At 44.5% G+C, this 18,487-nt stretch overlaps 1 protein-coding gene across 10 annotated transcripts in view; it reads right to left on the bottom strand.

Moving 5' to 3' along the window:
* The window catches only part of LDB2 (LIM domain binding 2), a 381,770-nt gene that overhangs the window by 273,743 nt on the left and 89,540 nt on the right, over positions 1 to 18,487 (bottom strand). The gene's annotated exons all lie outside the window — the stretch shown is intronic.

Below are 18,487 nucleotides of genomic sequence, written 5' to 3'. Positions count from 1 at the left end.
AAAAAGTCCTGGGTCACCTGGGTGGCTAGGTCAGTTAAGTGTTAAGTGTCAGTTAAGTGATCTCAGCTCAGGTCATGACCTCACCGTTTGTAAGACCAAGTCCCACATCAGGCTCTGTGCTAGAGCACGGAGCCTGCTTGGGATTCTCCCTCTTTCTCTCTCTCTCTCTCTCTCTCTGCCCCTCCCCTGCTCTCTTTCAAAATAAATTAATAAACTTAAAAAAATGTTTACAAAGGGCAAGAAGGTCCTGAGGTCTTCCTTACTGCCCTTCAGCCATGGTAGGAGTGGCCATGTTGCTCCTTCCCATTCTATTAAGATGAGGCTGTGACCTCCAGGGGGGTAGGATGCCCAGGGCTGGCTTAGGAAGGACTTTGGGGAGGAGGGGGAGGGGTGATGGGAAGGGAGAAGAGGGGGCTGTGCGTTGTCTGTGTCACATTTCTCCACCTCAGGCAGCCCAGATGAACATAAAGTCAAAGTCAAGGTAAGTGCTTGCTGTGGTTATTTTTCAAACGCAGAATCTTCCCGTCTCTGGAAGATCCACAGGGTGGGGCCTATAGAAACGTCTAACCGGAAACCAAGAGAAACCAAGAGGCAGCTTAGATCCTAGACCAGTCTTCCAAAACAGGCTCCTAAGACACCCCAACCCCAACAGAGTTCCCCCCAGAACCAGCTTCTGCTCTCTGCTGTAATTCTAACACCCAGCACATCCTGGCAAATAGCAGAAGTTAGATGAACATTAATAACCACAAAAAAATGAATGAATGAATGAATGAGCTCAGGAACAAATGGATAAAGGAAAGAAACAGCTTGGGATTGGGAACTGCCTTCTTTCAAAGGACACCAATGGCGAATCCTCGAGAAGCAGGGAATGTGTAGGGCGGATGTTGTCCTGACACTGCAGGCAGCAAAGGGGCACCACCCTGCAATTAACTCTTTCCGGTAGGGCTAGTGGGGAAGGGGGCGGCCCTCAGCAGCGCAGCCATTACGCGCCCAGTAGGGGGTCCAAAAAGCTGCCAGACCGGATTTCATTTCGGAATGAACTCTTATGATTTTTTTTTTTTCTGCTGTTCCAGCAGCGGCAACAGCAGATTTACTCTCCTAATTATGTTTGGCTTTGGTTAAATTAGTTTGCATTCCCTGAGCACACACAGGGTGGGGGAGGGGGAGCAGGCAGGAGTAGGAGGTGGCCGGAGAAGATGCCGAGAGGTGGAGAGCATCTTCTCAGAGGATGATGCACACAGCAGAACAATCCATCAGGCCCTGGGCAGCGTCTGGACAGACAGCTACTGCGTGGTGCTCCAGGGATCCCCAAGGGATGGAGAAAGTGGTGTTCCGCCTAAATCTCTATTCATTCATTCATTCATGCTACAAATATTTATTGAGGGCCCAAGATGAGTCAGACACTGAAGTGAGAGGTGCAGGGAATTGCAGTGAACCAGACAACTAAAGGCTCCCTGACCTCATGAACTTCTATTCTAGGAGGGAAGCGAGACAAGAAATAAGAAGATAAGCAACACTTTCAGATGCCATGAAATCAATGGAACAGAATAAGGTGATGGGGAAATTCATTAAGTTGTTTTGGCTGGCGGTCTCACCCAGTAACAAAAATAACACAACCACCATGAATCCACGTACTCAGGGATATTCTAGAACCCACATATTCTAGAAGCTCACTAACCTTTCATTGAACCTTCACAGAAAACCCTGAGATGAGTATAGTTATCCTTGTTTCACAGATGAGGAAACTGAGGCCCAGAGTGTTTTAGTTACCTGCCGGAGGACATACAGCAGGTGACCTCCAATGCAATGTTGCCCCTGTGCCTTTCAAAGTTCTAGTCAGTAACAGTAACCAGTGATTAAGGCACCCATTAACTACCAGGCACACAATCCTCGCAGCACGTTCTCAGCATCAGCTGTCGGCAGTTTGATCCATTGCCTTTTACCAGCCAAGACCCGGAGAGCCTAGTCAGTTGACCCAGCATGATAAGTCCGTGAAGGAATAAAGGCAGGATTGAGACGCACATCTGAATGACCCCTCAGTCTTGTCACCGCCCCCGCCCCAGAACATAATACAAAGTAGCCGCTGAAACTAATATATTTTTTTCCTTGATAACCAGGAGGAAAGATTCTGATGTTAGAATGTCCTGCGGTCGCCATCCAGAGAACCCCTGGCTAGGACCAACATTTCCTCTGACTTTTCTGGCTGTTGTTCCAGGTAACCAGCCCGCAGCTAAGCTTAACGCTCTTGCAAACTTACTTTGGGGAATAAACCAGAAGCAGAAAAATGCCTAGAACTCAAAGCAATGGTGTGACTCTAAAAGGGCCTCTTGTTAAATCGTGCTGTCCTCAACAAAGACACAAATAGGCAACCCAGGATTTAGTGCTGTGTGTAGATGAAAACTGCCTGTATCTTTACACCAGGCCTTCCTTAGTATCCTACCTGACCAGTGACCTACGTTCTTCTATGCTCTATGCAACTGCCCCTATTTTCATAACTACCTGTCCTTACCAACTGCTGAGTTAGATTCTCCATAGATAGCCCAGCCAACATCTCAAACCACCTCAACAGTTAAGGGCGTTTTAGAATTTCTATGATAAAACCTGTTCTTTATTCTTTTTAACACCTTGTCTATTTTTCACATTTGTAATGGACTCAAACCTGAAAGGGGAATTGTCAAATCAGAATTTTTTTTTTTTTTTGAGCAAAATGCCATTACAACCAGAAGCAGCTGGTTTTGATTTATAAACACTGTAATCTTCCCCAGGCCTTAGATTTTTTTTTTTTTTAACAACATTCAGATCAGAACCAATTTAATTTTGAAAGATAGCTAATCAAGTAATTTGTTGCAGCACCTCTCTGGTTCTCGCTGTTGCAGAGGGGGTTGGGAGCTGCGTATGGATAAACTAACACTTTATTGAAGATTATAAATGGACCCTTCAGGTATCATGAAGTGCTTACCTATAATCTCCAGAAACACAATAACTTCTATACATTCATTTAGCCACTAACTTGAGCATTTCAGTGATTCACACGGAATGATCCACTTATGTGGTTAAGACTTGAAGCTCCAAACATGTTTTATATGCAATAATTCTTTTTGTTATTAAAAATGTTTATTTACTTTTGAGAAAGAGAGCAAGAGGGGGAGGGGCAGAGAGAATGGGCGACAGAGAAACCCCTATGTGAGGCTTGAACTCCCAAACTGCAAGATCATGACCTGAGCCAAAATCAAGAGTCAGATGCCTAACCGACCGAGTCACTCGGGCGCCCCTGCGATAATTCTTTTGAAATGTACTAACTTTTTAGAGACGCATATAGATGAATTCCCAATTTTGGAGAAGAAGAGTACATCAATCTCCATCTTGATTTTGCAATTTTCTATATAGTAGTCCCCCCCCCCTCGCCTTATCTGTGGGGATACATTCCAGGATCCCCAGTGGATGCCTGAAACCACGGATGGTAATGAACCCTATATATATTATTTTTTTCCTGTGCATACATACCCATGGCAAAGTTTAGCTTAAAAATTAGGCACAGTAAGAGATTAACAATAACCAATAATAAAATAGAACAATTATAACAGTATACTGTAACAAAAGTTATGTAAATGTGGACTCTCTCTCTCTCTCTCTCTCTCTCTCAAAATATCTTATTGTACTGTACTCACTCACCTTCTCCTCGGGATGATGTGAGATGATAAAATGCCTCTGTGATGGGATGAAGCGGGGTGCCCAATGTAGGCAATGTGACACAGAGTTAGGCCACTACCGACTTTATGATGACACCTCAAAGAGAGGATCGTGTGTGGTTGACTGCAGGCGAAGGAAGCTTCAGAAAGAAACCGCCGATTGGGGGCGGGGGAGGGTAGGGCTACTATACTCCCAACACCCTAACATGTACACACTTAATGAAAAACAAATTGGACGTGGATTTGAGAATTCCACATATTTGGGGATCGTTATAGTCACCCCAAGCTTTCCATTCACCACACTTTCATGAAGCACGACTACATGATGGAATATCACCTACCCTTGGAACTCATGTTCCAATAAGACAGCATGGCAACCCATTGCCTTCTCCTTAGCAAATACCTACATTCCTACTCGGTGCCCGTCTCTGTTCTAAGCGCTTTATAAATATTGAATCCTCGGGGTGTCTCGGTGGCACCTGGCTCTTCCTTTCGGCTCAGGCCATGATCTCATGGTTGTGACATCGAGCCGTGTCTGCTTAAGATTCTGTCTCTCCCTCTGCCCCTCGCTCACTCACTACAAACAAACAAACAAACAAATAAATAAATAAATACTGAATCTTTGTAACAATCCTGTGAGGTAGGAACTGATTTGCCCCCTTAATTTTTTATTCTTTAAATTTGATCTGATTTAAGTCCTAGCCATGATATTCTGTTCCTCTTTACTGCCTGGGATAGCCACGGCATCACCCAGGATAATTGTTTTCAGACCTGTTTCACATTCTAAAGCAGATGAAAGCCTCATGGAGTTAAAGGCTGCTCCTGGTGTGGTTAGTCTTCCACCCCAGAAGCAACTAAGTAATTCCTCTTTCTGAGCAACTTCTCATTTCCTTTCAAAGGAGGCAGGCAGATTGTGGGGAAAGTACCAAGCCCAAAGACATTACCCTGCCAATCTGGGCAGATAAATGGGAAGACCTGGCATTCCTCTCAGGTGTCTACGTCCCTGTCACCTTCCCTTTACTCTGGTCATCTCTGAAATTAAGCGGTCTGCTGGTTGACTTGCAGGCAGAAATTAGGAAAACTCCTGCAAGAAGCTTTCAAGGGAGGAAGGAATGAAAGCATGCGCTGATACATTGTATTAATGTGCTGGGAAAGTGTTTTCCACCTTTTATGGTAGAAATAAACATGGGCATGGGGGTTCAAATTCCAGCTTTGCCCCGTGCTTGCCCTGTGACTTTGAGCAAGTAATTTAACTTCTCTGAGCTGTTGCCTTGTCTATAGGAAACCTACTTAATAGATTTTTATGAAAATTGGGTAAACTTCAATTATATGATACAATATAAGCATAATGGCCCCTTGTGGTCGCTTCATAAATGTTGGGTCTCTCCTCATTTCCTCCTCCTTCCATGTATGTTTCCAAGGCAACCTGCTACCACAAGTACCAGATAATAAATAACAAGTAACGTTTCAAAAGAAAAAAAAAAAAGACCCTCCTCACCCCCAAAGTCCTGGGAAGGAAACGCTCCTATTTTATAGATTTGCCAAGGTGGGCTGATTACCACCCAGTATACCAATTCTGTCCCATTTTGCTGCCTCTATGAAGAAGAAGAAGAAGAAGAAGCAGCTAACATTTATTTTCTCATTTATTTGCAATGTAGGGAAATAGTCCCAAGTGCAGGAGGGAAGGAAAATGGCAGTTTGAGAGGTCCTGATGTCACCACTCTCAGGGACAAGGTAGACCATCCAGAGCCTTCCTCACACCCAAAAGGAAAGAAATTGGACCCCAAAGCAACTGCTCCCCTTGGCTGCAATGCTTGTAACAGGATTACAGGTTATGTAAGTCAAGGTCGAAGACGGCCATTTTCTTTGTACGGCTCAAGCATTTAATTTTCCAAATCAGGAAACTTCATTTCTCAATGTGCTCAGTAGAATCTATCAGCTTCCTTCAGCAGACAAAAGAAAAGCAGCTGAAAATTGGCATGCGTGTTGCCTTTAATTTAAGCTTTTGTGCCCCTATTCTTGGTCCTTACGGTTTAGGAGGTGCAGCTCTTGCCCCCAGGGAAGAGAACAGGATCAAAGCACCTTCGAACCAGGGCGTGAGGAGTCTGGTGACCTTAGGGCCTCAACTCTGAATTTTCTGGCTTCCACGGGTTTACATCCAACCCGCAGTGTTCCTTTAGGTGGTGTTTTATGCTTAATTATACTTAAAGGTTCGGCGGGTGGGATTTCATCCAAAGCCCAAGACTTTGAGCCATCAGCTCCTGGGGTTGTCATTTCAAGCTTCTCATTTCTAATCACCTGGGTCTTTACCCAAGATGTGTTTTAACTCAAGTTAAAGGGGTTTTTGTCTTGTAAGCAACCATTTTAAAAAGCAAAGTGTTTTGTTTGTGGGGGGGAAAAAAAAGAAACACCTGAATAGATCTAAATCCTTCCTGTAAATAATTCACAAATTATTATGAAGGGATTTGTAATGTTTGAAACCTGTGTTTGCAGCCTCAGTCACTCTGTTGGGGGCGGCATATGTGACATGCTTCTGGGAGTGATCTGAACCGTGACATGGTGAGACCCACCAGGCAGACTGGAGGTTCAGAGAGGCCGGAGAAAACTAGAGGAGGCAGTAAAAGAATGTCGAAGCTAACTGAGGTCTTCGAAAGCTACATACAGTCATTAGAGCAATTAAAGCTCTTTTCTCAGCTTTTTCAGTAAAATCTTAGATTTAACAGCTAAAGACCATGAAACCACATTGCCTCCCTCAGTAAATATTACCATATCCAAAGTCCATTTGCCTTCTTGCAGGAGAAGGGCCTTGGCAAAAGGGGGGAACAGTCCTCTGCCTTGCCAGAGGACTTGAAAGGGACTTGCCCTTTCTGAATCCGTTGAAGACCCTGCTTGAATCCCACAGCAAACAGCACAATAACATGGCCTCCAGAGGGTGAGGTGGTGGGAGGCTGAAATGCTGGGGCAGAGCTATGATGCGTTGGCTGTAAACCCCCTGGGATGCCAGGCTGTGGTCCATATGTCCTTAAGGCACCTTGGTTGACAGGGCGAGAGGTGTCCAGGCTGAGGGAGGAGGTGTGATAATCTCAGGAGGACCATCTGAAGGAAGACGGCTGTAGTTCGTCCAAAGCGCTCACTTCACCTTCAGCTGGCCCAAAAGATCTCCATGAAAGGTGCACATCTCCTCCTCCTATCCCCTCCTTAATGCCTCTCCAGGTGCCCCAGGCTCTTTGCTTCCAAAATAAAAGCTGAGCTTCAGAGTTCTGAAGCAGACATCCTGGGATGGAGCCCTGGTTTTGTGGCTGGGATGTTTGACCTTGGGTCTGTTATTTCCCTGTGCCTCAAATGCTTCATTGATCAAATGTAAATAATTGGAGTATTCCCCTAATTGAGTTGATAACATCAGAAATGAATTCATACATGAAAAGAACTTAAAACACATATTAAGTGTTTGGAAATGTTAGCCATTATTAGGTTGAACCTTATGAATAGTCAGCCATTTTTGGCTAACTGACAATTTCATATGGTTCAATCACTTATTAAAGTTCTCAGCCTTCGGGCTCCTGGTTGGCTCAGTCAGTTGAGCATCTGACTTAGGCTCAGGTCATGATCTCACAGTCCAGTGTTAGAGCCCTGTGTCGGGCTCTGTGTTGGCAGCTAGGAGCCTAGAGCCTGCTTCAGATTCTGTGTTTCCCTCTCTCTCTGACCCTCCCATTCTCGTGCTCTCTCTCTCTCTCTCAAAAATAAATACAACATTTAAAAAAAAATGTTTTCAGACTTCCTGAAACCTCATCTTTTCTTCTCTTGAGAAACACTCAAGCATCACCTGCTCCTGGAAGCCTTCCATGATGCCCAGTCTGTTCATTCCCCCATACACTCATGTGTTCACTTACTCAACAGCAGAGTATTGAGCATCATGGCCAAGTACCAGGAACTGAGAATTAACGATGAGTAAGGCCAAATGGTCTTTCCCTCAAAGATCTTAAACCCAGAGAAGAGAGTCAACCATGTACTGACAACTGATGGAGTAAGTGCCTCTCCAGGCGAGTAGAGAGACTGTGAAAAAATTTACTTAACAATAGAGTCCTGGGGCACCTGGGTGGCTCAGTCGGTTAAGTGGCCGGCTTCGGCTCAGGGCATGATCTCACGGTCCATGAGTTCGAGCCCCGCGTCAGGCTCTGTGCTGACAGCTCGGGCCTGGAGCCGGCTTCTGTTTCTGTGTCTCCCTCTCTCTCGGCCCCTCCCCCATTTGTGCTCTGTCTCTCTCTGCCTTTCCAAAATGAATAAATGTTAAAAAAAAAATTAAAAACAAACAAACAATAGAGTCCTGATGGAGTACATGGGTTAAGAGCAGGGAAATCTTGGAACAAGTAATCTTTACCTAAGACCTGACGGGCGAGTTGAGACTGGTCAGATGAAGAAGAGATGAAAGATTGTTCCAAACATCTAGACTTTTCTGTGAAGGTCCAGAAGTGAGAAAGAGAGACAGAGAGAGAGCTCGTGGAAGAGAAGGGTGTTGGGTGTGGCTGTAATGAGACAGAGGCTGTCCTGAGAGGGCAGTGAAAGGGAACACAAGCAGCAGAGCCCCAGTCATAAAAGGCCTTGTAAGTCACCTACAGACTTTTGGGCAAACTTTAAGGAGGCATTTTCTCTCAGGGATACCCAGGGTTGTACCTGACAGCAAGTATCTCCTTAATATCTGCCCCCTCAGTATCTCATTCTACTGCTATCCCTGTTGGGCCAACAGGAAGCCCTTGAAGGGATTTCAAAAGGAAAAAGACACCTTCCCCCACTCACTTTGGCTCAACTTGGCTGATGAACCAGAGGGAAGCAAGGGGAGTCGGGACAGAAAGCTGGGGCACTTATTCAGGCAGTGGGGCCCTTTATACGGGTGCCCAGAACATACCGGCTTGCTTCATACATATCACCCAGGATGCTGACTTTCAACTGTCTCTCTATATGTTTATGTTCCGCTGGACTGAATCCCTTGAGAATAGGGACCTAGGAGTCTGTCCCCCCACCTTACCTCCAGGACCAGCACCATGCCTAGGACAGAACAGATAGTCAATAAATAGTAACTATTATTATTATGACTATTGTTATTTAATAGTTACTGCTGAAATCCGGACACACAGATGCTCTTGCTATGGTTCCACATGGTAAAGTGATTCCATGGAATACTAATATTCTGAGAAATGTTAAGCAAAGTTTTGGCCATTTGGGGGGAGGCCTATATTCAAAGTTTGAAAAACATTTGCTTAAAAACATGAAATGGGGTTAACTAAACTGTGTCTACTGAGAGGCTCTAGAATCAATAGCATCCCGGTAGCAACATGCTCACTAAGCACCCAGATTCTCCAATAAAGAGGAATCGGGGTTCCTTGAAAAAAAGATAGCTAATTCTAGAGCTGGGATAGTGAATATAAAAAAATGAGCCTGGAGTACCTTGTAGTGTCGGAAAGTAAGGAAGTGTTAGGGCGCCTGGGTAGCTCAGTAGGTTAAGCAGCCAACTTCAGCTCCTCTCATGATCTCACAGTTCATGAGTTCAAGCCCCGCATCAGGCTCTGCACTAACAGCTCGGAGCCTGGAGCCTGCTTCGGATTCTGTGTCTCCCTTTCTCTCTGCCCCTCCCCTGCTCATGTTCTGTCTGTCTCTCTCTCCCTCCAAAATAAATAAACATTAAAAAATTTTTTAAAAATAAAGTAAGGAAGTGCATGCATGCACGCACACACACACACACACACACACACACACACACTGATGGACATACGAGACACGGGAACCAACTGAAGAGCTTCTAATAGCCATTGGTGGACAAGTGAATAAAAAGATAAATAACATAGCATTGGATTATAACCCAGGGTATAAAATAAGTATCCATGAATCCATACTGATAGAAATATATGGTTGCATAAATAAAAAGGAGAAAAGGGACAGATCTCTCATGCAGAAGAATTACAAACATTTCTTCTAGATACTCCTTTGCACGGACGTGGGGTATAACTTCCTCCCTCTTGAGCACGGTCTATGCCTAGTAATTCCTTTCCAAGCAGTGTGGCACAGGAAGAGGGAAAGAGAAGAGCGATTTTACAATGAAGAAACCTGACAAATCCTCCTTCAGCCAGGTGATCAAGCTTAACATTCACATTAATAAACATTTGCTAAGATGTGCTTTGATATCACGTGATGAGAGTGGCACTACACGTCTGTGGTTTTCCTCCCAGAACAAATACCCCTGTCTACCCGCGAGAAATACAACTGATATACACGAACTGGGCCGTATTCTGCCAATCACCTGACCGGTACTTCTCAAAACTGTCAAGGTCATCAAATACAAGAAGAGTCTGAGGACCTGACCCAGCCCAGAGGAGCCTAAGGAAATGTGATAACTAAATGTAATGTAGTATCAGGGCGCCTGGGTGGCTCAGTCGGTTGAGTGTCCGACTTCGGCTCAGGTCATGATCTCACAGTTTGTGAGTTCGAGCCCCACGTCGGGCTCTGTGCTGACAGACAGCTCAGAGCCTGGAGTCTGCTTTGGATTCTGTGTCTCCCTCTCTCTACCCCTTCCCTACTCGTGCTCTGTCTCTCTCTGTCTCTCAAAGATGAATAAACGTTAAAAAAAATTAAAAAAATAAATAAATGTAACGTAGTATCTTGGATGGGAGCCTGGGAACATTATATAAAAACTGAATAAATCTGGGCAGAGTATGGACTTTAGCTAATAATAATGCATTAATATCGGTTCATTAGTTGTGACAAATGTTTCGTGCCAGCATAAGATCTTAACAACTAGGAAAATAGGCATAGCATATGTGACAATTCTCTGGACTATCTTTGCAACTTTTATGTATATCTAAGAGTATTCTAAAATTTTTATACGACTATTTTTAAAAATTAAATAGTACCTTTACTATCCAACTTCTCGGATGCTTTAATATGCTGAGATACGTTATGAATCTTCCCAAATTAATAGGATTAAGGGACTGAATAACTGTTACATTCTCTTGGGCCCTGCCTGGTGTTCCCTAGAATGGTAGGGAATAGTAGTAATAATAATAATAATAACAACTAACATTTTTAGAAAGGTTCTGAACACCCTCGTTAATGATGTAGCCCCATGAGCCAGACTGCTTATTGTAGTGTCAGCTTTTAAAAGCAGCACGACCTGGGGTGCCTGGGTGGTTCAGTCAGTTGAGCATCCGACTTTGGCTCAGGTCACGATCTCATGGTTGTGAGTTCAAGCCCCGCGTCGGGCTCTGTGCTGACAGCTCAGAGCCTGGAGCCTGTTTTGGATTCTGTGTCCCCCTCTCTCGCCGCCCCACCCCTGCTTGTGCTCTGTCTCTCTCTGTCTTTCAAAAATGAATAAACATAAAAAAAATTTTTTTAAGGCGGCACAATCTTAGGCAAATTCATTTAATTGTGCCTCTGTTTCCTTAGCTGTAAAATGGGATTAATAATGCTATGTGTCTCACAGTGTTATTATGAAAATTCAGTGTGTTTATTTGGATGAATGTGTGGTCAGTACATAGTAAATTGCTCAACACCCTCATTGTGACTTCTTAAGGGCTTTCCATACGTTGTTTCCCTACGTAGCAAATATTATCATATGAGGTAGTAACCAGCTACGATTTGAAAGAGAGAGAGAGAGGGAGAGAAACAAGTAAATTTGCCCCAGGTCTCACAGTTAGAGAACTATGGAATCAGGCCCATCTGGGAGGAAGCCCAAGGGATAATTACAAGACTCAGAATCTTGGAAAGAAGTAAAAGGACCCTCACTACCAAAACCCCAGGAGGAGGAGGAAATTCCAAAGGATAAGTGAGAGAAACTAGAAACATGAGCACGCAGAATCAAAACTCATCTTGCCTACTCTGCAATTTCATAAACACCTTCCCGGTTACTAACTGCCATCTCTCAAGTCTCGGTAGAGACACCACCTCTGCTAATGCCATAAGTACCCCAAAGTCTCTCCCCATATTTCCTCGGGCCCAGTGCCTAGTGGACCTTTCTCTACCCAGCATTCTCTGTAAGGACAGAATTTGCCCCTGAATGTCCAGTTCTCCTTGAAAACGTGGAAGACTTCTTGCACACTTTCCTTTCTCTGCCTCTGGCCTGGGAAACTGGACTCTGTAATCTGCGGTCACTTGAAATGAAGTGACAAGAGATTCTGCCATGCTTACTCATCATAAGACTGGGGTTTCCATCTGTCAGCCAACTGCACAATCAGGAAAAAGAGAAAATTCAAAGCAATCCAAAAAAGAATGACTAAAGCCTATAAAAGTCTGGAAGAACCAGAAATGGGTTCCTCTAACATGGTGTTCTGAGAATCCCCAAACACTCAACACGATGCCTGAAGTCCCTCCTGACCTGCAGCACACACATGGTAACCTAAGGTCGTAGGGTGAGCCGGGTGCTTATTAGGGATGGAGCTCTTCTCTAAGGCCAGCAAAGTGCTACCCCTGTAATGTAACTCAGAGGCGTGCTTTCCTCTCCCACGACAAGCAAATACCTGTCAAAGCCCATCACGGATAAACATGGAGTGGGAGCGAGAGAATGGAAAATTCTCTCCACTGGCTGCTTTCCCTCTTTCTCTTCCCACTCCCTTCTCTTTCCTTCCAGGAGCTTAGGTTCCGGTCAACCCGAAGCCTATGTCTCAGTTTGATGTTGAACTTGATCTCTCCCTTCACGCCTACTGAGGATTTATGAGTAACTAAACAAAACACCAATCAAAACAAAAGCAAAAACTTAAAAAACGGCATCTCCAGCTTCCTGAGTCTTCTTGAATTGACCTTCTTCTCTTGGATTCTTAATTCTACAGTCTACACCATTTGCTTAACATTTGGCATATAAGTAGGGTTATCAGATAAAACACAGGTTGCTTAATTAAATTTGAATTCCAGACAAACTAAGAATACTTTTTTTTTAGCGTAACTATGTCCCATTCACTATTTGAGAGCTACTTACATTAGAAAAGTATTTGATATGTATCTGAACTTCAAATTTAACTGGGCATCAGGATTTTTATTTGTGAAATCTGGCAACCTCATATACAGTGTAGACTACTTCAGTAGATTGCTTTGTTCAAATGGTATCACACACAGTTGCCCAGTACCTGAACAAATTAAGATGAAAAGACTGAGATCCAGAGGGGGAAGGTGACCGGACTCTGCTAGGTCCGTATTAGAGTGACAGAGCTCAGAAATGAACACAGACACGTGTTTCTTTCCTGTCAGGAAGCAAATGTGAAAACCTGAAATGGGCATAAAAGATTCCGAGTTTCTGGTGCATCTGGGTCATCTCCACCTCGTATTATCTTTGGGCCATCCTACAGCTGTGTAAGTGGCAGAAAACAGATTAATAACGTAAGTGACTTTTGTTAGTAGCTGCGTATCAGCTGTGAGAGATTGATCACTGTGCTGCGGACGGACTGTTCTCTGCATCTATTTATATACACTTACCCCAGCGGGGCCTCGGGGCACCTAAAGACGTCTTTCTTTGAATTCTCCCTTGAACTGGCTGCAACGTCTTTCCTGTTCCCTCATTAATGAATGAGTTAAGCGAATCTTTGACCTGTGTTGATAAGATTCACTCTGTTACCTTTGATTTAAAAAAAAAAAAAAATCACCTTTTGGCAGTTTGTCATTCTTCTCTGAAAGGAGGTCTCAAAGGGGGTGCTGCCGAGGCAGGGGCAGTGGTGTTACCGGGTCGCAAAATGAAAGGTAACACTGGGTGGAGAGGAGTGGAAGAGAACACATTTCTGAAACAGAAGTCTGGTCACGTGGCGTTCCCCGGGGAAAGCCCCACCCCCTCCCACTCCCCCTGGGACTTGGCCCAGAGGACCCAGTGGGAACCCGCCGCCCTGGGGGCTTGCTCCTGGGCCACTGAGCCTTCGCAGGCGGCGGACGCCCTCCTTCCCCACCTCTCGCTGGGGCTCCCTCCAGCTCTGCTTCCACTCCCGCTCTGGCGTAGATGGATGCCCAGCCTGTGGCTCCCGTGAGCCCCTGGGGCTTCACGAACCATAGCACTTTTCTTATTACGTTGCAATTACTGTTTAATTGTCTGTGGCCTGCATTAGACTGCACTCTGGGAGGGCAGGGACCAAAACTTGCTTTGATTTGTTTACCTGTGCATCCGCACCCCGAGCAGAGGGTGTTGGCTCACAGTGAGACTCAAAAGAGGAGCATGGAATGAATAAATGGAACCGGAAGCATAATAGGATCACTTGTGAACACGACGAGAAAGGGAAGGAAGGCACCGGGAGGGAGGCAAGCGGACTCGGACCAGCTCTGTTCTCTTAGAAAAACATTTTAGGGGACAAGTCACTAAGCTACCTGCAACCCCCAGGTACTGACTCACCCTCCCTCCACTCAGCGATTTCCTCCCATCTAAGGCACAGAACTAATTAACATATTACTCAAAAGAACAGCATAGCAATTTTCATCCTGTTTTATATAAAATTAAATTATAATACTGGGCAGGTCCACCTAAAAGCTCACAGTGGTTTACAGCCTTTCTAAAAAATAAAATAAAATAAAAGCTCCCTATTTAAAAAGAAGAAAAAAATATTTTTTGAACCCTACCTCTCCCCAGTCTGGGAAAAAAAAAAAAAAAAGTCAATCCATTTAGAAAGAGTGCTTCCAGGAGAAAGACAGACTCCCAAACCTTTTTCCTAATGGGTTTTCCCATCCCTCCCTTCAATTACCCAGTAAAAGCTCCCATAGAATTCCAGGATCCTGTAACTCCTCACAGTTCCCCAAAGGCAACCTGGTTTCCAGCCCTCTCTTTCCAAAGTGCCGGCTCTGGAGGCTGTGGTTCCCATTTGTAACAGCCAGTTTCTTTATTGCCCCGCCCAGGCGAATTAGGGAGATGCTGTTTACAGCAGAGCGGAGTCTCGGCCAATATCAAGGGTGCCCACCCCCCTGCCCCCCCTTGCACACCACGCCGTCTCCTGGGCGCGTACAAGCTGATTCCTCCTTGGGAGAGGGAGATCTGGGACCGAGTGCTACAGGTGCCACTCCACCTGCACTGCTCTTCAGACAAGGTCCAGCCAGCCTCAGAGGGACAGCAGTCACTTCTGAATGCTTGCTGTTCCTTCCCTCTTCAACAGCTATGAATCCCCGTCCCTCCTTTAAACGAATACAACCTACTGGCAAAAGAAATCTCAGAAAAATATGCAACGGCTAGGCTGGAGTCAGGATGTGGGTTTGATCCTTCTGGAGGGAAGACTCAGGATTGTGCACCACCAGGCGGGTGAGTGGGTGCCCAGGGTAGAGCTGGTGAGGGACCCCCATTGACAGGTCTCGCTGGATCGCTGCATCACACTGCCTGCTCAAATGTCCACATTTCAGGAAACAAGTTAGGTCTGTCAGAAGAGACACACTCCGGTAGGAAAGAATTCTAGGAAAGAACAAGGGCTAAAATATACTGAGGGCTGACCATGGGCCAAGCACTGGTGCTAAGTGCGTTATATGCATTCTCTTACCTACTCCTTACCAGGTTTATGTGGCGGGAACCATTTCCGTTCTCACTTGAGAAATGAAGAAAATGACTCTTGAAGATGTTCTAAAACGTCCCCAAGGTCTTATAACATGATGGTGGCAGCAACAGAATTAAGACAAATCAAAAGTTAGGGCCCAAACTCATAAATTAGGATGTATTTGTTTGGAAATTAGGTGCTAGAGTTTTTATGTCTGCTCTTTCATTTATCTCTTGCTGATACTCTGAAGTGTTTGATTCCCTTACAAAGCATAAGGAATGGAGAGAACTGGTCCCAGACCACACAGCTAGGAAATGATGTAGTAGTTTTGGGGAGAGGTCTGCCTGCAGCCAGCTGTCAATGGAACTGCAGTGGGCATGGGGCGGGAGGTGGGGAGTGGTGGGGTGGCGTGGGGGGGGGCATTAACTCCTGAATTCATGAAAGAGGCTCTAAGTGCTCCTATCAGTTCCTGGCCACCAGAAGCACTGATCTTAGGCCAAGGTTTTAAGAGAGAAATCCTCTAAGCTGGAGGAACTTGACTTCCTTGAGATGGACCTGAGTCATAGGACATTCAGAGGGCAGTCATTGGGCCCAGAGGCTCCCTCCATCCCTGGCTCTGAGAACAAATACATTTCCCATCCCATGGCTTACAGGAGAAACTTCACAGGGCTGGCATCCTAGGGAGACTGTTTGAAGGAAATATATCCCCTTGTAAGGACCCTCCCCGTTAGACTACATCAGGAATAGCTCAAGTTATTTGTGCATTGGGCAAGAATCACTTAGCTTTGATTCAGAAATCATGTCATGATCTCACAGTTCATGGGTTCAAGTCCCACATCGGACTCACTGTTGTCAGTGCAGAACCCATTTTGAATCCTCTGTCCCCCTCTCTCTCTGCCCCTTGTCCACTTGCACACTTTCTCTCTCAAAAATAAATAAATAAACATTAAAAAAAAAGTTCCCAAGCCTGTATCAAGGCACTGACTCAACTTACTGAATTCATACATTTCCTAGGAATCAGATAAAAAAATATTACTGCTCTTAATAGCACAAAAGAATACTGACTTTCCAAGAAACCAGCAATGTTATAAATACTTCGTAAGAATGTTTGGAAATGAGAGGAGAGTGAGATTTACACCACTGAAGAAAAATGGTTCAGAGTTCAAATTATAAAGGAGGATTTGACCATGAGAAAGTTTGTTTTTATTCTAAAATTAAATCAGAGCTCATTAGGCACGTGAACCCACCAAACTGCTAACAACTGATCGGGAAGAAAATGTATCTATCTCATCTGCACATATAACCAAACAATTTTTCAACCACGTAATCTTGAGAAACAGGACAAAAATGACATGAGAACTGAGCTCGAGCAAGGAAATCTGGGCTACAGCTCTATGCTTTTATTCGTTGCTTAACCTCACTGCCTCTTGATTCCCTCATCTGTAAAATGGACATAATCACACTTATTTCAGGTTTGCTCATGTCCCGAGTGAGAGGAAGAGAGCAACAAATTCAGCACCGTGCTGAGCGCAAAGTAATTGCTTAAGTAACGTTCACTCGTTAATAAAAATGCGTGCCATTCTTTTAATTTTTCTTCTTAATACGGGTCTGAAATAGTTTCCAAATCAGCCAGGTGTTAGGAATAAAGAATCTACACCCTTCAACCTTTAAGAACTGTTCAAGTTACCACTGGAATCAATCAGATTCCTTAAGACTATGAATTGATTTCACCACTTGACTGAGTGCCCTTAGAATATAATTATGAATTGCACTTTGGAGAAAGTTTGTAGGGACTTTTTTTTGATCCATGTGGATGTGTAAATTGAGAAGATAGATGGATACATGTTTTTATTCAAGTAGGTTTTATGTATATTATATATACACAAATATATGTATGTATACATACTACACATACATATATGCATGCAGATGCATGTATGTGTAGACACATATAGATATGCATGCATATAGATACATATATATACCTACACACACTGTCACGGGAGTGCACATATATAGAGAGAGATAGAGATAGATACATACACACACACACACACACACACACACACACAATGAGAGAGTGAAACAAAGGGAAAGAAACAGAGATAAGTAGACATTTGTTAAAGGCCCCTGCCAGGGGATGAACAGGATGAAAAACGACAAGAACTAACTCCTCTAAGTTGCCCTTTGCACCTTACTGTTGACACATTTATTGAGACTGATTATGAATCACATAAGCAACTTTATTGTGTTTGATTTATGCAAATACAAGGTTGCATAAATCAACCTCTTCAATGGTTGCTCTTCAATGGAGGTGTGTCCCCAGCAAAGAATTCTAAAGCAGGAATACAAAGCTCAAATGACAACACTTGTCTCGAAGGTAATGTACAGAAAGGTCTGCCAGGTGCCCAGCAGAGGGAGGCAGTAAGAACTAGTGAGGACTGGGGCACACTGGCTGGCTGGCCAGCGGAAGGAAGGAAGCCCGGACTGAGTCCAGGCAATTGGTTGCCATGTGGGAGGAGAGCCAAGTTATTTGCTCAGCTTTCTCGCTTTATTTTATTTTGTTTTCTTGTTTATAGTTTGCTAGGTTTTCCTTATGCTTTTTTCTGTGTTTAGTGGCTGTAAAACTGGATGTATTGGAGCACCTGGGTGGCTCAGTTGGTTAAGCGTCTGACTTCAGCTCAGTTCACGATCTCACGGTTCGTGAGTTCAAGCCCCACGTCAGGCTTTGTGCTGACAGCTCGGAGCCTGGAGCCTGCTTTGGATTCTGTGTCTCCCTCTCTCTCTGCCCCTAACCCACTCGCATTCTATCTCTCTCTCAAAAAATAAATCAACATTAAAAAAATTTAAAAAAAAACTGGATGTATTAGCCCAGACTAATATAACCAAGCACCATGGACTGCCTGGCTTAAAAGAAACAGTTGTAGAGGCTGGAAGCCTTTGATCAGGATGCCAGCATGACCCAGTTCTGGTGAGAACTCTCTTCCTGACTTGCAGACACGCATTGTGTCCTCATGTGGCAGAAAGAGAGAGGGAAGCTCTGGTTTTTCTTTTACAAGGACACTAATCCTATCATGCCCCCACCCCCCATCACGATCTCATTTAACCCTAATTACCTCCCAAAGGCACCACTTCTAAATACCTACACATTGGGAGTTAGGGCTTCAACTTATGAACTGTGTCTGGGGACAGGGGAGGGGCACAAACATTTAGCCCGTAACATTATGTTCAAATATTTGAAAGTACTGATTAGGCCAACAAAACTCACTCTGTATCAAGAAGTGTTCATCTGACTGGGCGCCTGGGTGGTTCAGTCTGTTAAGCGTC

This window comes from Prionailurus bengalensis, chromosome B1 (genome assembly GCF_016509475.1).
Source record: "Prionailurus bengalensis isolate Pbe53 chromosome B1, Fcat_Pben_1.1_paternal_pri, whole genome shotgun sequence".
Taxonomy (NCBI): domain Eukaryota; kingdom Metazoa; phylum Chordata; class Mammalia; order Carnivora; family Felidae; genus Prionailurus; species Prionailurus bengalensis.
The sequence above is the reverse complement of the archived record's forward strand: the minus strand, read 5'-3'. Positions and strand labels throughout refer to the sequence as shown.